Source organism: Mus caroli, unplaced genomic scaffold (genome assembly GCF_978045245.1).
Source record: "Mus caroli unplaced genomic scaffold, Mus_caroli_1 scaffold_19, whole genome shotgun sequence".
NCBI lineage: Eukaryota > Metazoa > Chordata > Mammalia > Rodentia > Muridae > Mus > Mus caroli.
In genome coordinates, this window is record NW_028227274.1 from 12152305 (window position 1) to 12172533 (window position 20229).

At 44.8% G+C, this 20229-nt stretch overlaps 1 pseudogene; it reads right to left on the reverse strand.

Moving 5' to 3' along the window:
- Positions 1 to 14388: 14388 nt before the first annotated feature.
- Positions 14389 to 16525, reverse strand: LOC110285112 (sentrin-specific protease 5 pseudogene; annotated as a pseudogene).
- Between the last annotated feature and the right edge of the window lie 3704 nt (positions 16526 to 20229).

A 20229-nucleotide genomic window follows, 5' to 3' on the forward strand; every position in this document is an offset into this window, starting at 1 on the left:
TGTAAGAAATGGCAGACCAAAAATAGATAGATAGATAGATAGATAGATAGATAGATAGATAGATAGATAGAAAAGAAGGAAGGAAGGGAAAGAGAGAGGGGGGAGGGAGGGAGGGAGAGAAAGAAACAAAGAAAGAAAGAGAAAGAAAGAAAGAAAGAAAGAAAGAAAGAAAGAAAGAAAGAAAGAAAGAAAGAAAGAAAGAGAAAGAAAGAAAGAAAGAGAAAGAAAGAAAGAAAGGAAGGAAGGAAGGAAGGAAGGAAGGAAGGAAGGAAGGAAGGAAGAAAGAAAGAAAGAAAGAAAGAAAGAAAGAAAGAAAGAAAGAAAGAAAGAACAAGAAAGAAAGAAACGGTAGAGCAATACCTCTGTCTCCTCCTCATCCAATTTATAGGCTGCATCAGAGGCCTCTGTGAAGAGTGTAAGCCACATGTCCCTTTGCCATCATAATTCCTCCCATAAGTGGTCACATCGTTCCCAACATGGCAGCTGAGCCTCAGTTGCATCTACTGTGGCCCACAGCAAAGGGCATGCACCTGACACCCTGGACTCCTTACAATGCCAGCCCTTTGCTACTTCCAGGAATTGCAATTTCATCTTTACTCTAACAGATGTTTTCAGAACTTCCCACTGTCACTGGTGACGGCATATGAGTTAACGTTATTCAGGCAACTATGTAGTTCATTATGCCTCTCAACCAAAAGGTGTCTTTGTTTTGAGATAGAGTCTCATGTAACTCATACTGGCTTAGCTTGCTGTGTAGCTGAGGCTGGCCTTGAACTCCTAATCCTCCCTCTCTACATTCTGAGTGCTGGGATTGCAAGCATGCACCACCATAATCATATTCAGCCTTATGCGTTCCAGTGACTTATAAAGCAGGCCTTCTGTGTTCATTCCTTGTCCATAAATGTGTTGAACAAGCCAGGGCCAGCAATAAAAGCACAAGGCATGTCACTGCCCTCCAACACTAATCTACTAATTAGCCCTTCGATCCCTTCATGGTAAACTTTAACTGTATCTAATTGACCATACTGTAGCAGAGTTCACAACGTTGTCATGGCAATTGCTATAGTGATAAACCTAGCCATGGTATCAGCGCAGCAGCCATCTCAAAGAAGAACATGACAAGGTTAGGGGCTGACACATACAGCCATTCCTATGTTGAAAGCCTAATCCCAAGTAACTCAGAATTTGGCTGTATTTGGAGAAAGAGGGTTTAAAGTAGAGTTAAAATGAAGCCATGACAGCCTTAATATATCTGCTCTCTTACTCTCTCTTTCCTTTCTGCTTTTGTTTTTTGAGGGGGGTTGGGGTTTTTTGTTTCAAATTTTTTTGTTTGATTGCTTGTTTGTTTTGTTTTGTTTTGTTTTGTTTGAGGCAGGGTTTCTCTGTGTAGCCTTGGCTACCCTGGAACTTGCTCTGTAGACCAGGCTGGCCTCAAACTCAGAGTTCCACCTGCCTCTGCCTCCTAAATGCTGGGATTAAAGATGTGAGCTACTGTGGGACTGTGATAGGCAGTCTATTTTGTTTGAATGGGGCTAGCTCTGGTGACCCAGTAGAGAAATCTACAAGGGACGGAAAGGTGAGCCATGTTCCCAGAATCAGGTGCCTGTCCATAATTCTGTGACTATCAGTGACACAATGCCCCAAGCTTCTGACATTCTGGCTAGACTCCACCCCCACAGTTACCTGACTATAGCCAGGTATGCTCTGCCCCATAGTTACCTGGCAACAGCAAGATATCCCAGCCTACTATAAGATGGGCTGCTTGGCCTCTCCTCGCTCTAAGCTCTCACCTTTCTTACTCTCTAGCTCTCCTTCTCTCTCTCCTTTCCCCCCTCTCTCCACGTGACCATGGCCAACCTCTTCTTTCTACCTTCTTCCTTTCTCCCTGCCTTTCTACAATAAAGCTCTAAAACCATAGACTGTTTCTGATCATCAAGGCCCACTGTGCTTGAAGGATGGGATGGGCTTTCTCCTAAGGAGCTGTGTCTAACCTCCCACCAAAAGGCCATCCTGTGCTCGAGCCACTGACATGACCAAGGACTCTCACCTGAGTGGGAACCATCCAGTGTCCCCTGACCCCCTGCCCTATCCTCCATTTATCCCCAGGGCTGAGTGCCACCTTGGGGCCCCTATTCTGTTCTCAGCTCCTCCACTGTATCCAGCATGGGATGCTGTAGGCTGAGAACCTGGTACCTGGGGCTGCCCCTGTCCACCACCTGCTGTGTGACTTAACACAGCCAGATGCCCACCCAGGGCCTTGTGGAAAGCATGTACAGTCCTCTCAGACCACCCTCCCAGAGCACTGGAACTCTGGCGGGACATGGGTTCTCTCCCACTCCCCTCTTTTCCCCAAACCCACGCCCCCGAAAGCTACTGGCAACTGATATCTTGTTGAGGTTAGGATGAAGATAGACAGAAGGAAGATCACATGGAGACAAGTGAGGTGATGGCCATCTTTAGCCAAGGACACTTGGGTTGGTTCACCCCAGCCCAGCTGGGGTCTTGACTTTGGATTTCTAGCCTCTAGAACTCTAGGAATTAATTTTGGTGTTAAGCTGCCTATCCCATCCCTTCCCTTCTTCTTCTATTGTCTTTTAGTGGCATTGGCTACCCTAAGTGTGACAGGATGAGATCTTACTGTTCATGAGGTAAATGTGACCTCAATTGAGTCTACATTTAAGACTTCTTTTAAATTTAGGGTTTGGGGAGGGTTGTTTGGTTTTTGTTTTTGTTTTTGTTTTTGCCCTATTTCCTATCGTGAAATCATGGCTATAGTAAAAGATCGCCTCAAAGTAAAAGTGCCCTTCATTGGGGTTTCAAAGGACAGCAGGACATGCAAGATCTCTGCATTCATGGGATTTAGTCAAAGGTTACAGCACATTCCACTCTTGGAAGAGTTTCTAAGCCAGGTTTCAAAGAGCACAAAAACCTTTCAGCACAGAGCATAAAGCGTAGCCACCTGAACCTTAGCATGTATGTGGAAGTCAGGGAACAACCGATGGGAGTTGGGTTTCTCTTTCAGCAGTGTAGTTTCCAAGGGGTGAAACTCGGATCCCCAGGCTTGGCAGCAAGCAACTTTGCCTGCTGAGCCTTCCTGTCAGCCCAGTGTGCTCACTAGCTATCATTTGTCCTTGCAGTATCCAATCTCTTTCTTTGAACTCCGGTGACCAGATGCTTGCTCTCTGTGTCTATAACCAACCTTTGGCTGCTATCTTTGGTCTCTGCCTCTCCCCCCATTTCCCCCTCCCCCCAACATGTATGTCATCTCCAATCTGTGACCTGTGACATGTTCTTCCTGTTGAATACTCATGACTTTGAGAGTACTTTTTTTGCTTCAGTTGATATCTGGCCAGGCTGAAAATGGCTGCTTTGGAATCAAGGGACAGTCCCCATTGCAGACAACCTGGCCAGGTGGCAGTGTCATGGCATAAGGAAAGACTGACCACAGGCATGGACACATCTTGGCAGTGTTTTGTGAAAGAAACCTTTGCCTGTCAGGCAGGTCACCTAGTGTGTGATCCATGGGCCAGTCCCTGAGTATCACCGAGAAGACTGCTATAAATGTAAATACTTCGTGACTCTATCAGAATCTGAATTTTAGCAAAATGTCTAGATAATTTGTATATGTGTTATAAGCTAAGAACTTCAGTGCAAATATACTCTTACTAATTTATAGTAGATCTGGATTTCTCAGTATAAAAGAGTTGTCAATAACTATACAGCCTCATGGGTCAGACCCCATCCAGGCTTAGGTATCTTAAAGCACAATTGAACTTTGACTATAATCAGATTTCAGACCCAAGAACGGAAACCTAGAGAGAGAAGGTCATTGGCCTAAAGACATAGCTTTAGAATACAGTTCATTTATGTATAAATTCTAGTAATATTTTTTAAAAATCATTAGCAACCTGGCAACACAAGTCAGTTTCTAAGCCAGATATGTTTTAGAAGTGGTTCTAAACTGAAGGCAAGGATGAAATGGCTGATTGCATTCTTCAACTGTGTTTAAAGTGCAGTGAGTGCTCGGATAAAGGAAGAACCCTCTCACGAAGAGAAACACTGCCAGTTAGAGGGTGCCACACTCAGCCATGCACTCTAGTTATGCTTTGGTCAGAAAAGACATTATCATGATTTGCCTTGTATCTAAGCAGTACCTCACATATCTTTTATATTTTCAATTTCTGTTTTTTTTTTCACATTCATTTGCATGTGTCTATGTGCATGTGTGTGGAAGTCGGAGGACAATTTATGGGAGGTGGATCTCTTCTACTTTTTGGGTCTCAAGGCTTGAACTCAGATCCTCAGGCTTGGCAGCAAACCTACTAAGCTATCTTACCCACTCAGTTTCCACTTTAATTCCTATCTGAATGTCTTTGAGCCACAGGGGGGATGTCTATTCTTCAGCATTATCACTCTCTGCTTATTCCTTTGAGACAGGACTTCGGGCTGAACCTGGAGCTTACCATTTTTCAGCATGCCCCAGGGATCTTCCTGCCCCTCCCGACCCACAGTCCAGCACTGGGATTGCAGGTTCAAACAGCCAGGCCCCACCCTTTCCAGTGGATTCACAGGGCCTTACCTTGTATAGAAAGCAATTTTACCTGTTGATCCACCTCTCCAACCCTCTCATAAATTTCCCACACAAGTTTTCCATTCAAATCAGACAGCATGAAAATAAAAGTAATTGTAATAGTAACACTGGAAGTGATTATAATAACTAAAGATTTTCATTTTTAAATGGACTTCCAGGGAATTTATAGCATGGCATTATGATTGTGAAAAATATTATGTTCTTGAGAGTTTTCCATTTGATTCATAAGTTACTCTAATTAAAACTACTTTTCTTGTGTTTAATAGTGGTTCTAGTCATTCATTATTAACCACAGAACTTTATAGGGCTTTTGGGATCGTATGATGTATACATATCCAAAGGAATCTTCGATACGGATATAAGCAACTCATTTCACAGGTGAGCAAATAATGTCTCTGAGTCTTAGTTTTGTAATGGAATATCTAAGATAATTAAAAAAGAGGAAATTTTGTATCAGCTCATATTTCAAGTTTCAGTCGTTGAATAGTTGCCCTGTTGCTTGGCACCAGTGCAAAGGCAGGGCAGCGTCCTAGGAGCACATAAGAGGAGTACCTGCTCCCAACATGACAGCCAGGAAGGGAACAAGAACAGGGAGGGGCTGAGTGAGGTCCCAGAATCCCCTATAAGGGTAGATCCCATCATCTAACTCCCCTCTAGAAGGCTCTGTGTCTTAAAGACTGTATCAGCTGATCTCATCCCTTGCTGGCAAGCAAGCCTGGAGTGCAAGTGACACAGGAGGCAATGATCCAAACCAAAGCATTATATAAGGCCACAACAAAGCAGAAGGCCTGGGTCATCGCCTGGGAAACTCACATGCCCCTGTGCCCTCAGGTCTAGGCTTGGAAGCTGCCTGGATCTGAGCATTTGTTCAAGCCACCCTGTAACACATTGATCTCCCTTACCCAGCTACAGAGTGGAACTTTAGCAGCCCATCCCCACTTGTGGTCTATAGATTTCTTGGTTGTATCCTTTCTCACCGTTCTTCCATTCACCCTCAAAGTGTGGTGCTACCGTTCTCATTCCATGGATTCTCATGCTCATTGATTCTCCATCCATGTAGCACGCTCTGATGAGTTCCATACTAAATGGAACAACAGAGTCCAGGATAAAGAAGAGCAGACCTGCTGAAGGAGCACCCTCGTGGTGGCAAGGTGGTTAGAAGAGTATGCCAAGGGTGAAGCAAGAACCAAGCACTGTGACTCCTTCCTCTTTCAGTTTATCTTCTTCACACAGAATAAGGGCTTACTAAGCTTAGGCCTGGCCTTCGTGAGTAAACCTGCCTGCTGACAACTCTGCTGACTTGACTTTGATCCCTGAGTTTGACCATAGTAGAAGAGAGCCGAGCCGACTTCCTCAAGTTGTCGTTACACACACACACACACACACACACACACACACACACACACAAATACTGTGACCTGTGTGCACTCCCTCCACCATGTACACACTAAATCAATCCAGAACAGTAATTTAAAAAAACTTTATATGCCTCAGTACGGGGGAACGCCAGGACCAAGAAGTGGGAGTGGGTGGGTAGGGGAGGGGGGGGAGTGTCTGCGGGACTTTTGGGATAGCATTTGAAATGTAAATGAAGAAAATATCTAATTAAAATAAGTAAATAAATAAATTAGGGGTGTAATACTTTTAAAAATGTATCACATGCATATCACATTCTAAGGAGGACTCAGATGATCTGAGTTGCTGAGTCACTACATGAGATGCATTACCAACATGATAGGATGTTAGGAGGCCCACTCTTAGGAAGACAGAGCCTCCATGCTGTTGTACGGCAACATAAATAACACGCAGCAATTATCCAGGCTGAGTGTGATTTCCTAGGCAGGGTAAAGGCACGTGGTGTGTTTTTTGTGGTGGGGGGAAGGCTGGGACATATCTGGACATATAGGGAGTGACAGCTTTGGTAAGCTGTGATAAGGAGTGCAGGAGTGAACTAGCTTGAATGATCAAACCTCCTGGTCATCTTGCACAGAACATGTACCTCGGATCCACTTTCACATCCTAGCATGTTGTCCACAGGGAACAGTGCCTCGTGCCCCTTCTGTCCGAAGATTTCTTACCATGGTCACCCAGTGGATTTGGTCTTTGATAGGTCACAGGAATAATGGCAGGCCATTTCCCAGCAGCCTTTCAACCTGCCAGAAAGCCACATAAGTCTCTGCTTATTCAGAATCCTTAGAAGGAAACAGAAAAGTGGAACACTGGGCTAAGTCTGAAATTCAGAGCTCTGAGCTTCAAAGCCATCATGGTAGTTATGGTGGAAGGAGATGCAGGAAAGTTTTAACCAATCTTGAAAGGAATTTCAAGTCGGACAGCTGATGTGTTTTGAATTCTAGGTGTGTGTTCGAAGGTCAGATACGATTGCACTTCTCTTTGAAGCACAGTTGGGAGACAGCAGAGCTTTAAGTCATTCTTGATGGTCTTGCGCCTCACTCCCTTTTCCATTTCCACTCCTGCCTCTCCCCCTGGTCTTTTAGGGATAGTCTATTCCCACCAATTCCTTGATGCTAATTCTCTTGACTACCATTCTCTCAGATGCAAACCACATGGTCCCTGTGTCAAGACTCTGAGTCTTATTGTGACCTCCTTTTGCTCCTAGGTGGTATCATCCATGATTTTATCCCTAAAGCATGTCAGGATTTGAGGATATGCCCTGCGGAGCCCATAGCATTCATAGAACCCTTATCCTCTTTCTGGGACTCAAGGGCCTCACTCCTTCTCCTTCTCCTTCTCCTTCTCCTTCTCCTTCTCCTTCTCCTTCTCCTTCTCCTTCTCCTTCTCCTTCTCCTTCTCCTTCTCCTTCTCCTTCTCCTTCTCCTTCTCCTTCTCCTTCTCCTTCTCCTTCTCCTTCTCCTTCTCCTTCTCCTTCTCCCTCTTTCTCTTTCTCCTTCTCCTTGGTGGTTTAGGGGTTAGGGTAGAAAGTAGATATAGGCTCATCAAGGGGTTGGGCAGTTCATCCCCCAGGTTACTGGTGTTTGGTAACATACAGCAGGTACCTTATCACTACAACCCACAGAAGGACACACATCTTCTAGAGATTGGAAGACAGAGACTATGTCTTCACAGGGTCAGAGGTCTTAGCAGTTGCAGGGCCCCTCCCAGAGCGCTCATTCTCTTAGCTATCACATAGCTGGGGGCTGATGTTGGGGTGTCTATAAAGTCATCAGCAGGGGCTTCACTGCCTTTGTTTAGCTTCTTTGGAATAGAACTTTCTGAAGTCAACGGGAGTCACACCAACACTGGAAGGGCCTGGCAGCTGTCCTCTGACTGTTGGTGGCAGCACACACCACCTTTTGAGTCACATGTTTGTATCCCAGGGTGCCTCCCTAGCACAGTAGGGTGGAAAGTCCAGGTGCAGAACCATTTATTTGCTTCATAAACCTCACAGCCAGCAAGAGCACTTGAGTCATGCTTCCTAGTGAGGCCTGTCCCAGGGAGTTCTATAGTAAGATTCCCTGGGCTCCTAAGCCCATGTGAGTAACAGCAGCACTTCCCAGAGTTCAGGCTGCCTACCCTTCTTCTCTCACTTCTCACCTTACACAGGATGGGGAGTGCCCACAAAGGAAAGACTGCCAGTGGCACACCCCTTTCACTCCCAAGCAAAGCCACATGGCCCATAGTCAATATGGACAGAGCTTTTCCTTTAAATCCTCCTACCCCAATTCCCCGGGGCTTCCAGGGTGATCCTCCAGCACTACAGGGACAATTGACCAACAGCCTTCTAACTGCAGCATTGCTGGGGAGTGGGGGATGGGAGGTGGGGTGGGGGTCTAGAAGCCTCAGCTGCCTGCTGTGGGAGTGAAGGTTGAGAGGAAGCATCCCCTCGAGTGTCACCAGAGACTGCCACCTGAGTGAGTCCGAAGGAAGTTACACACTTGCTGGCTATGCATTTGTGGATGTGATGTTTAGTGCGCTTTCTCAGTCCTGCAGAGCCCCTACATTTTTGATAGTCACTGTGACAGCTGGTAGAAAAGTCCTGAATGATGGTCAGGCCATAAGAAACTCTGTAGAGATCGGAGGCAACTGTCCACCTTGGGCCTCTTCTAAGGTGTGGCTGGACTTTTATGGCAGGGCCTGACTCCCAGATCGGGTGGCAGCCATGTCACTCATGGCTCAGGCTTGTGAGGCTGGAGCAGCAGGATGAGTCTGTTACTTCTGGGCGACATCTTAGGATGGGGCCATGTGGAAACTGCTCTGGAATCTGTCCCAGCGAGTGTATTCAAGGAGTGCATCTACTCTAAAGGCAAGGGGGGGGGGGTGTCGGGTCACTGTAGCCATACTTTCTTACTAAAGATCAGCCTACATGACTTTCAGGGCTCCTTGCTGCCAAGTCTACCCTAGGCAGCATCGATGTGTGAGGCGGGAGTGTCACAATTTCTGGACATGGGTGATCTCATGTGTCACTGACCTGGTTAGTAAGGGTCCCCAGAGAGGGATCCAGAAAGAGCCCTCTGGGGAAAGAACAAGGAGGGCCTAGTTCCTCCTCACAGAAGAAAAATTGGCTTATGGCACTGCAACCTTGGGGACGAGTATGAACAGTAAGGGGCAGCTCCCATGTGGGACACACAGTGCTGGAAACCCAGCTGCAGAGGCCAAGCAGGGAGTCGGCAAACAAGACACAGGTGGCCTGCTGTGAGCTCACTTGGGGGGTGTGGGCGGGGGGGGGGGGGGGCGCAGTACTGGATCCCTGCGGGATCTGAATCTCATCCTCACCCTGCCTCTCACAATCTCAGACTTTCATCTGCTGCTTTCTTGGGAGAGGAAGGAGTGAGGCCTTAGTGCAGCAGACTGCGATGGTTTTTAGAGCCAAGGCCCGGTTAGGCGCGTGGTGCTTGAGCTCTGAGGATTTACTGTAAGCATCAGGATTGCCCAAACCCATGCCTGGTGCTCTTGTTAGGTAGGATGTGGGTGCATGGAGGGCTAAGTTTTTCTGTGTGGGTTTGGGATTTGCCCAGATGGTTACTCACAGGGGTGAATGGTTGCACAGCTTTCTAAAACAAGGGCCTCTCAAAGCCCAGGGAGGGAGATTTTCACTTGGTGCCTCTCCCAGATTCCTGTTGAAGCCAAAGCAAGCCTGTAACTTTGGTAGTTTATGAAATAACCTTAGGTTTGCCTGGAGGTATTTATAATAAAGCATGTGGACACTGGTTCCTGCTGATTAAAACATTTTCTTTTGGGGAAAACATTTGAAATGTAAGTAAAGAAAATATCCAATAAAACAAAACACATTTTCTTTTTCTCCAAATGCTTAATATACTGAAAAATACAAACAGTCTCGACAGCTGGAACTCTGAGGACAGCTGAGTTAGAGAGTCATGGTGGCTCCTGCACCCTTTGATACAGATATGAACTGAAGCAGCCCTGGCCTCCCTGCAGTGCCTCATGCACCACTGCCCTGCCCCTGCAGCCTATACACCACTGCCCTGCCCCTGCAGCCTATACACCACTGCCCTGCCCCTGCAGCCTATGCACCACCGCCCTGCCCCTGCAGCCTATGCACCACCGCCCTGCCCCTGCAGCCTATGCACCACCACCCTGCCCCTGCAGCCCATGCACCACTGCCCTGCCCCTGCAGCCCATGCACCACTGCCCTGCCCCTGCAGCCCATACACCACCGTCCTGCCCCTGCAGCCCATGCACCACCGCCCTGCCCCTGCAGCCTATGCACCACCGCCCTGCCCCTGCAGCCTATGCACCACCGCCCTGCCCCTGCAGCCTATGCACCACCGCCCTGCCCCTGCAGCCCATGCACCACCGCCCTGCCCCTGCAGCCTATGCACCACCGCCCTGCCCCTGCAGCCTATACACCACCGCCCTGCCCCTGCAGCCTATGCACCACCGCCCTGCCCCTGCAGCCCATGCACCACTGCCCTGCCCCTGCAGCCCATGCACCGCCCTGCCCCTGCAGCCTATGCACCACCGCCCTGCCCCTGCAGCCTATACACCACCGTCCTGCCCCTGCAGCCCATGCACCGCCCTGCCCCTGCAGCCTATGGAAGAATGAACGGCCTGGGAGGGGTGGACTTGTCTTTCTGCTAAAAGAGAGACCGATGCCAGGTTTGCTTTCGGATGAATGAAGGCAAAGAGATGCCTGGCATTAGGTGAGGCAAGCACCCTGCAGGCCCAACAGGATGGAGGCATTGGTCATGCAGGCAAGACATTCGCAAGGCTATGAGGCCGGCAGAGCCACAGAACCCTTAATCTTTACTTCTCTGGAATTCTTTCGCCAGGCGCATTCTAGGGAGGGCACTCGATGCTCAGGGAAGGTTCTGCCCCCACCCACCCACCCCCACTGCTGGCACAGTGAGCAGAAGTACTCATTTTCTTGAGATGCAATGGTGAGTTTTCTTATAACTTCATTCCCTGTGGGTCTGGTCTTTGGGACATTTACCAATGTTCCCACCCCGTCATCTTTTTTCTATTCCTCTTTCCTCAACACTAAACCCCTCACTCCACTACCAAATGCATTCAAACCTGAGTCATTCTTGAACAGTCAGGGAGAATGTCGGAATGTGCTTCACATAGAAAAGTTTTTGAAGGAAAGAGAGACAGAGAAGAAAGACAGAGCAAGCGGGCCTTTCACTGTTTCTGAGAGGCAGAGAGTACTGTAATTCTGGCCTTGAATCTACCTGGCGATGCTTAGAACAGAGTCGGGAGGGGTGTCCTGTGCGTGCGGCACTTAGGATCATGCTGCTTGCCAATCCTGGGGAACAAGAGTTGTGACTCAGTGCACATCTGAGTAATGCCAAGCATCCAGCATCCACTGTAAATGCATGACCATTGCTTATTGAGACAAAGTCTTACTACGTAGCCTAGGTTGGCCTTGAACTTGTGATCCTTCTGCCTTAGCTTGCAAGTGTTGACATTACAGGTGCTCACCACTATGCCCAGAAAGACAACTTCTCTTACTTACCTTTTAATCACATGCATGCCTCCCCTTCATATTTTTGTTAAATTATAGATTTATATATCAAAACCAAAACAAAAAAGCTCTGTGTGCTGGGCATAGTGGCATATAAATGTGGTCCTTGAACTGGTGAAGCTGAGGCATGGCACAGTGAGTTTGAGCTCAAGTCCCATAACACTCACCAGTACCCAGCAGTCTGAAGGAAAGTGTACACAGATATGCAAATACTAAGCCATTTTATTTTATTTTTTAGATGGGTCTTGCTATATTACCTAGGTAGATCTTGAACTCCTGAACTTAATACTATTTCTCCTGGCTCAGCTGCCTAAGTAGCTGGGACTACTGGTATGCACACAGCTAACAAGCCATTTTATGTAAGGGACTTGAGCCCCATAGATTTCAGTCACAGTTGGGTTGAGAGCATCGTGGCTCCAATCCCCCTCAGGTATGGAGGAACAACTGTGCTCTCAGTCTGGCATATTGTTTCAGAAGATACTGGCTTTGGCATTTAAATTTAATAGTCTTCTCTGTATAGTTCATGTGATTGTGTTTGGCTTCTGGGATCTCACCACACACAAGTTCACAGTGTATCTGTGTTATCTTTTTTCCATTCATTTTTAGCTGGTGAAAATAATGTTTTTTTAAAGTTTTTTTTAATTAAATATTTTCTTTATTTACATTTCATATGTTTTCCCCTTTCTTGATTTCCCCTCCGAAAACCCCCTACCCCATCCCCTTCCCCCTGATCACCAACCCATCTACTCCTGCTTCCCTGTCCTGGTATTCCCCTATACTGGGGCATCGAGCCTTCCCAGGACCAAGAGCCTCTCCTCCCATTGATGTCCAACAAGGCCATCCTCTGCTACATATGCAGCTGGAGCCATGGGTCCCTCCATGTGTACTCTTTGGCTGGGGGTTTTAGTCCATGGAAGTTCTGAGGGTTCTGGTTGGTTCATATTGTTGTTCTTCCTATGGGGCTACAAGCTCATTTGGTCCTTTCTCCAGCTCCTCCATTGGGGACCTTGTGCTCAGTCCAATGGTTGGCTGAGAGAATCCACTTCTGAATATGCCAGGCAGTGGAAGAACCTCTCAGGAGACAGGTATATCAGGATCCTGTTAGCAAGCACTTGTTGGCATCCACAATAGTGTCTGGGTTTGGTGGCTATATATGGGATGTATCAGGTGGGGCAGTCTCTGGATGGTCTTTCCTTCAGTCTCTGCTCTATACTTTGTTTCTGTATCTCCTCCCATGGGTATTTTTTTTCCCTGTTCTAAGAAGGACTGAAGTATCCATACTTTGGTCTTCCTTCTTCATGAGCTTAATTTGGTCTGTGAATTGTATTTTGGGTATTCCAAGCTTCTGGGCTAATATCCACTTATCAGTGGGTGCATACCATGTGTGTTCTTTTGTGACTGGGTTGCCTCACTCAGGATGATATTTTCCAGTTCCATCCATTTGCCTAAGAATTTCATGAATTCGTTGTTTTTAATGGCTGAGTAGTATTCCATTGTATAAATGTACCACATTTTCTGTATTCATTCCTCTGTTGAGGGACATCTGGGTTCTTTCCAGCTTCTGGCTATTATAAATAAGGCTGCTATGAACATAGTGGAGCATGTGTTCTTATTACATGTTGGAGCTTCTTCTCCTCCTCCTCCTTCTTTCTCTTCCTCCTCCTCCTCTTCCTCCTCCTCCTTCTTTCTCCTTCTCCTCCTCCTCTTCCTCCTCCTCCTTCTTTCTCCTCCTCCTCCTCTTCCTCCTCCTTCTTTCTCCTCCTCCTTCTTTCTCCTTCTCCTTCTTTCTCCTCCTTCTTTCTCCTTCTCCTTCTCCTTCTTTCTCCTCCTCCTCCTCCTTCTTTAATCTATGTATTATAATTCTTAAAACCAAAATGGGAATCTTACTGTAGAGTGTATTGGTATGTACGTATATTACCAGCACTGGGGAGACAGTGACAGGTTTCGCTTAAGTTTGAGGCCAGCCTAGCTAATGTGAGCTCCTGGGCAGCTTGGGCTACATAGTGAGACTTTGTCTCAAAACAAAACAAAATACATAGTGAGACTTTGTCTCAAAACAAAACAAAATAACAGCCCCCCTGCCTTTTTAAAAATAAAGTAACTGGCACCCAAGGATACTACCTTTTTTTTTTTTCCATACCTTAACTCTTCTCAGATCAGCCCTGTGCTGGCAAGCACCAAATCCCTAAGCAGAAGAGCCCCTCCCCCTCGCCTTCAGAAGGAATCTGTCTCATGCCGGAGACTCAGCTGAGGGACATCAGCAAAAGGTGCTGCTGCAGCAAGTGAAACGTGACTGGCTTTCCACAACACTCCTGGCTGCCCTTTATGCCATAGGGAACATCTACTCTGAGCTATGCTGTATCAAAAACATCTTGATTCTGGGGTTAACTCTTAAACCTGTATTCAGTTCATATCTAACTATGTTTCAAAAGCTGCACCAAATCTACTAGGCTTTTTCAAAATACTCTTTACAGCATTCTCTGTCTATATGCATGCATTTGGATAATAAACATTAAATATGGGATGGATGAATGGAATCCATAAAGTTAAAAATGAAACTAAATTGAACATTAAAAAGTACATGATAGCAGGAGAAATGAAGGGCAAAATTAAATCTGAGGTAACAGTAAGTGGCCCAATACCACCAATCTGAAATATCTGTAAAGATTCAGTAAGTGTTTGGAGATTCAAGTAACAAACCATCTGCTCCATCATGGCGCCTTCTGGAGTCGCTGCTGAGTGAGTCTCCGTCCAGGAGCCGGCACTCACACAGCTCCTTACAGATCCTCTTCTGCACACGAGGCATGTCTTCTTGAGAAACCTGGAAAGGCTGCTCTCAGGCGAGGCACTTGCAGTACTAGAGCACAAAGACTCCACAGTCACTTTCATTTTTCTGTTGTGGAATACACTTTTTAACAGCAGTCTGCCAAATCTGAAGAAATTCAGGTCTATTTTTTTCCTCTGGCTTCAGTCAGCAAATACTTTCTTGTATTCTCTTTACAGAATTTAAAATGAATGCCTTGGGAATCATAAAATGAAATAATGCAGCTGGAATGAGAGACCAGTGGGCCTCCAGGTGAATGGGAATCAACAGAAGAGTTTTTTCTAAACAAGTCCACCTTCTTAGTCCATCTCTGAACTGTTATAGCCTTTCATTACCAGCTGTCTATAGAAAGAGCTGTTGATGAAGTGAGCTTTGTCTAGGACTGTATCCATTATAAGCTCACCATACATATTAATAACCTGGTCATTCAACCAATTCTGACCATCCAAAGTTGTCAGATTGTCCATATTCAGCATGTGCTTATTGTAGAAGATTCGGAAGTTACACTTTTGATGTCTGGCCCGGTAGTTTGTTATTTCCCTATTGATAAATGGTTTGCTATTAGAAAAGTCTTCTAAAGATTTCGTTTAATCTCCCAAGGGCATCTTTTTCACTGAGTGGGACCAGACTTCCATACTTTTTCATAACCTCATCTAGGAATTCAGAAAGGCAGGTTGAGAGCTGCTCATCATCCACTGGAGACGCTGTCTGGCTGCTCTTGCCACCTGCCATTTGGTTTTCTCCTTTGAGTTCACTGTACACCAAGAGAGCGTCCAGTGGACTTTTACAGTAAGGGTGGCCTAGCAGCTTAGACCTAAGAATGTTCTGCTTGAGGGACCCATCCTCCTCCATCTGGAAGTTCTCGTTCTGAGCAGGCTCCTCAGACACAGGCCCATCTACACTACTCACAGATTTGTCTGCTCCAGACACTGGCAGTTTCACTCTGTCGTTGCTGACAGCACTTGTCCCACTTTCCTGACCCAGCGTCGTAAGTGCTCTTTCAGTGTCCAGAGTGAATTGTCACTAGAAGGATGTTCCTTCCGTTAAAGGGTTTCATGAATTTGCTCTGTACATTTGCACTTAGGAGAAGAGGACGACTGGTCCCAAGTATATGTGGCACAGCCATTCTTCTGGTCAGGGAATGTGTCATCTAAACCACACTCCTTGTCCAGGACAAGCTTTCTTTAGTGTGGCCACCAGGCACATGACAGTTTTTTCCCTTCACCACAGCACTGCTGTCCAAGTCTGGAAAGTATGACTGACACCGACAAGTGTCTTTAGGTTCTAGGGAAGGGACTGGACTGCAATTGTCACCGTCAGTCTTATTATCCCTAAGGTTCTCTTGATGGTGTCCCCAGTGACCTCTATGAAGCTTCGCTGGGCCTCTTAGCTTGCAAACTCTGCTTTCTGTTCTGAAGTGCTGGGATCTGAAAATCCCATACGGAATCTAACCATGGACAGTTTCTCATACATCATCAGAGCCACTTTGACTCTTCAGTGTTGGTTAAGTTGGAACTGTTTTGGAATCAGGAGTCTCCTGTCCTGTGGTGCTCTAGCCCTTGGTAGCAGGCATAACAAACTCGCTTTCTATGTTTGTTCAAGACCACAGTCTTGCCACTGTCACCTGGACTTTGGCTCTCCCCACTGAACTTCCTGGGAAAGTCTGAAGCTTGTGGGTCTGTGCTAGGTTTGTGACCATTGGCTCTACCTAAAACAGTGTTTGCTGACAAACCAGGAACTGCCTTCAGGGGGCTTTTCTCTCTGCAGTATTTATGGCCCAAGTTCTTTGCTGAAGAAAATAATTTATCTGCTTGAAGTTTCAGGAGACACTTTGAGGAGGAAATGAAGTGTTTAGTATCTTTTCTTTTCACTTTGGCGTACAAAGTACTAACATTTTGAGTAGCCAGTCCAGACTTTGTCTTTGAACAAAGCGGTACATCCTGAATCCATGTTTTCTGGATGTGAAGACCCTTCTTACACTGGAAAGGCTTCACCTGCCGATGCCAAGCAACTGGCCTTCCCAGCTTAGCTTTCAGAAATCACAAGTTTTGGGGAAAGTACAACTTCTTAAAGCTTCCAAACTGGCATTACATTTCTCAGAAAAGGCTAAGTGAATTCCTTTCTTCCATAGAATTTTTTTCTGTTTTTTTTTTTCATTTTTCTGATGCATAATGAGAACTGGGTGTACAGTCTGTAGTCCAAATCCCCAACAATGGTCAGCAGTAGCTGTGAAGAGAAGTCCAAGGATCTGGCAGTTGCTCAGTCCCACAAGGCAAGCAGGCAAAGAAGAGAGAGCCTGGAGCATCTTCTGGGTATATGCCCAGGAGTGGTATTGCTGGGTCCTCAGGTAGTAAGTACTATGCTTAGTACTACTAAGTTTTCTGAGGAACTGCCAGACTGATTTCCAGAGTTGTTGTGCCAGCTTTCAATACTACAAGCAATGGAAGTGTGTTCCTCTTTCGTCACATCCTGGTCAACATCTGCTGTTACCTGAGTTTTTGATCTTAGCCATTCTGACTGCTGTGAAGTGGAATCTCAGAATTGTTTTGATTTCCATTTCCTGGTGACTAAGGATTTTGTGGATTTCTTTAGGTGCTTCTCATTCATTTGGTATCCCTCAGTTGAGAATTCTTTGTTTATCTCTGTATCCCATTTGTTAATAGGGTTATTTGGTTCTCTAGAGCCTAACTTCTTGAGTTTTTTGTATATATTAGATATTAGCACTCTATCAAATGTAGGGCTGGCAAAGATCTTTTCCCAAACTGTTGGTTGTGGTTTTGTCCTACTGACAGTGTTCTTAGCCTTACAGAAGTTTTGTAATTTTATGAGATCCCATTTGTCAATTCTTGACCTTAGAGCATAAGATATTGGTGTTCTGTTCAGGAACACTGTGCCCATGTGTTCAAGGTTTTTCCCCACTTTCTTTTATATTGGTTTCTATTAGCTTCTGGTTTTATGCAGGGGTCTTTGATCTACATAGACTTGAGCTTTGTACAAGGAGATAAGAACTGATCGATTTGCATTCTTCAGCATGCAAACCACAATGTGAACCAGTGCCATTTGTTGAAAATGCTGTCTTTTTTTCCATTGGATGGTTTTAGCTCCTTTGTCAAAGATCAAGTGACCATAGGTGTGTGGATTCAGTTCTGGGTCTTCAATTCTATTCCATTGATCCAGCTGCCTATCACTGTACCAATATCATGCAGTTTTTATCACTATTGCTCTGTACTATAGCTTGAGGTCCAGGATGCTGATTCTCCCAGAAATTCTTTTATTGTTGAGAATAGTTTTGACTATCCTGGGTTTTTTGTTATTCCAGATGAATTTGAGAATTGCTTCTGACACTATAACGAATTGAGTTGGAATTTTGATGGGGATTGCTTTGAATCTGTAGATTGCTTTTGGCAGGATAGACATTTTTACTATATTAATCCTGCTGATCCATGAGCATGGGATAACTTTCCATTTTCTGAGATCTTCTTCTTTCTTCAGAGACTTGAAGTTCTTATCATACAGATCTTTCACTTCCTTAGTTAGAGTCAAACCAATGTATTTTATATTATCTGTGACTATAGTGAAGGATATTGTGTCCCTAGTTTCTTTCTCAGTCCGTTTATCCTTTGTGTAGCGAAAGGTCATTGATTTATTTAAGTTAATTTTATATCCAGCTGCTGCACTGAAGCTGTTTATCAGGTTTAGGAGTTCTCTGGTGGAATTTTTGGGGTCACTTATATATACTATCATATCATCTACAACTGGTGATATTTTGACTTCTTCCTTTCCAATTTGGATCCCCTTGATGTCCTTTTGTTGTCGAATTGCTCTGGCTAGAACTTCAAATACTATATTGAATAGGTAGGAAGAAAGTGGGCATCCTTGTCTAGTCCCTGATTTTAGTGGGATTGCTTCGAGTTTCTCTCCATTTAGTTTGATGTTGGCTACTGGTTTGCTGTAGATTGCTTTTATTATGTTTACGTATGGGCCTTGAATTCCTGATCTTTCCAAAACTTTTATCATGAAGGTGTGTTGGATTTTGTCAAATGCTTTCTCAGCATCTAACGAGATGTTCATGTGGTTTTTGTCTTTGAGTTTGTTTATATAGTGGATTACGTTGATGGGTTTCTGTATATTAAACCATCCCTGCATCCCTGGGATGAAGCCTACTTGGTCATGATGGATGATCGTTTTGATGTGTTCTTGGATTCGGTTTGCAAGGATTTTATTGAGTATTTTTGCATAGATATTCATAAGGGAAATTGGTCTGAAGTTCTCTTTCTTTGTTGGATCTTTGTGTGGTTTAGGTATCAGAGTAATTGTGGCTTCCTAGAATGAATTGGGTAGAGTACCTTCTGTTTCTATTTTGTGGAATAGTTTGAGAAGAGTTGGAATTAGGTCTTCTTTGAAGGTCTGATAGAACTCTGCACTAAACCCATCTGGTCCTGGGCTTTTTTTGGTTGGGAGACTATTAATGGCTGCTTCTATTTCTTTAGGGAAAATGGGACTGTTTAGAAAGTTAATCTGATCCTGATTTATATTTGGTACCTGGTGTTTGTCTAGGAAGTTGTCCATTTCATCCAGGTTTTCTAGTTTTGTTGAGTATAGCCTTTTATAGTAGGATCTGATGATGTTTTGTATTTCATCAGGTTCTGTTGTTACTCTCCTTTTTCATTTTGGATTTTGTTAATTAGGATACTGTTCCTGTGGCCTCTAGATAGTCTGGCTAAGGGTTTATCTATCTTGTTGATCTTCTCAAAGAACCAGCTCCTGGTTTGGTTGATTCTTTGAATAGTTCTTTTTGTTTCCACTTGGTTGATTTCAGCCCTGAGTTTGATTATTTCCTGCTGTCTACTCCTCTTGTGTGAATTTGCTTCCTTTAGTTCTAGAGCTTCTAGGTGTGCTGTCAGTCTGCTAGTGTATGCTCTCTCTAGTTTCTTTTGGGAGGCACTCAGGGCTATGAGTTTTCCTCTTAGGACTACCTTCATTGTGTCCCATAAGTTTGGGTATGTTGTGGCTTCATTTTTATTAAACTCTAAAAAGTCTTTAATTTCTTTCTTTATTTCTTCCTTGACCAAGGAATCATTGAGTAGAGTGTTGTTCAGTTTCCAAGTGAATGTTGGCTTTCTATTATTTATGTTGTTATTGAAGATCAGCCTTAGTCTGAGGTGGTCAGATAGGATGCATGGGATAATTTCAATATTTTGTATCTATTGAGGCCTGTTTTGTGACTGATTATATGGTCAATTTTGGAGGAGGTACCATGTGGTGCGGAGAAGAAGGTATATCCTTTTGTTTTAGGATAAAATACTCTGTAGATATCAATTAAATCCATTTGTTTCATAACTTCTGTTAGTGTCCATGTGTCTCTGTTTAGTTTCTGTTTCCAGGGTCTGTCCATTGGTGAGAGTGGGGTGTTGAAGTCTCCCACTATTATTGTGTGAGGTTCAATGTGTGCTTTGAGCTTTACTAAAGTCTCTTTAATGAATGTGGCTGCCCTTATATTTGGCGCATAGGTATTCAGAATTGAGAATTCATCTTGGTAGATTTTACCTTTGATGAGTATGAGGTGCCCCTCCTTGTGTTTTTTGATAACTTTGGTCTGGAAATCAATTTTATTCAATATAAAAATGGCTACTCTAGCTTGTTTCTTTGGACCATTTGCTTGGAAAATTGTTTTCCAGCCTTTCACTCTGAGGCAGTGTCTGTCTTTTTCCCTGAGGTGGGTTTCATGTAAGCAACAAAATGTTGGGTCCTGTTTGTGTAGCCAATCTATTAGTCTATGTCTTTTTATTGGGGGAATTGAGTCCATTGATGTTAAGGGAAATTAAAAAAAAAAAGTAGTTGTTGCTTCCTGTTATTTTTGTTGTTAAATTTGGG